This window comes from Diaphorina citri, unplaced genomic scaffold, assembly GCF_000475195.1.
Source record: "Diaphorina citri unplaced genomic scaffold, Diaci psyllid genome assembly version 1.1 scaffold23273, whole genome shotgun sequence".
Lineage (NCBI taxonomy): Eukaryota > Metazoa > Arthropoda > Insecta > Hemiptera > Psyllidae > Diaphorina > Diaphorina citri.
The window spans coordinates 1-819 of NW_007400617.1; the positions used below are offsets into that span (position 1 = coordinate 1).

The 819-nt window shown below is 40.4% G+C and overlaps 1 long non-coding RNA gene across 1 annotated transcript; it reads left to right on the plus strand.

Moving 5' to 3' along the window:
* Window positions 1-782, plus strand: LOC113473291. Its single transcript, XR_003395308.1, has 2 exons — window positions 1-66; window positions 682-782. It is a non-coding gene; the product is annotated as an uncharacterized LOC113473291 (long non-coding RNA).
* The last annotated feature ends 37 nt before the right edge of the window (window positions 783-819 follow it).

Consider the following 819-nt stretch of genomic DNA (forward strand, 5'->3'; position numbering starts at 1 on the left):
TACACCAACTATTACGTGTGGAAAGACGGCCTCAATGGAAAGCCGGGAACGCCTCCAAATAATTGGGTAAGTTGATGGTCTTCTCTCTACCTTCTACTACTATATGTACCTAACAAAACCAAAGGGGATGTCAAGGGGGAAATTCCAATATCACTACTTTCTAAGGTTCAACCCTTTGATGAAATTCAAAATCTCTCTACCTTCTACTAACTACTATGTGTACCTAACAAAACCAAAGGGGATGTCAAGGGGGAAATTCCAATATCACTACTTTCTAAGGTTCAACCCTTTGATGAAATTCAAAATGACCTCCAAATAGGGAATACCTCGTAGCTACCACAATACCAACGTAATGAATTGCATCTTAAGGTAGAAACACATTAACATCACGTCACGTGAAGTCATGGGGAGTCAGAAAGATGTAGTTCAAAGTTTTCCCTTGATATTGTAGGTAATCTCGTTCAGGACAGCCACACTACTATTCAAGTCACTTGATAGAAACACATTAACATCACGTCACGTGAAGTCATGAGGAGTCGGAAAGATGTAGTTCAAAGTTTTCCTTTGATATTGTAGGTAATCTCGTTCAGGACAGCCACACTACTATTCAAGTCACTTGAGCTCACTTGACTAGCTTTAAAAATTGAGACCAAAGAGAAAATCTTCTCCTTTTCTTCGCAGCTTTCTAAACGCAGTGGGTCCATGTGGAAGTTCCATGAACACAGACAGCAATACTATCTGCATCAGTTTCTGGATGAATTGCCCGATCTTAACTACCGCAGTGAAGACCTGGTCAAGGAGATGGATGTAAGTATGAAG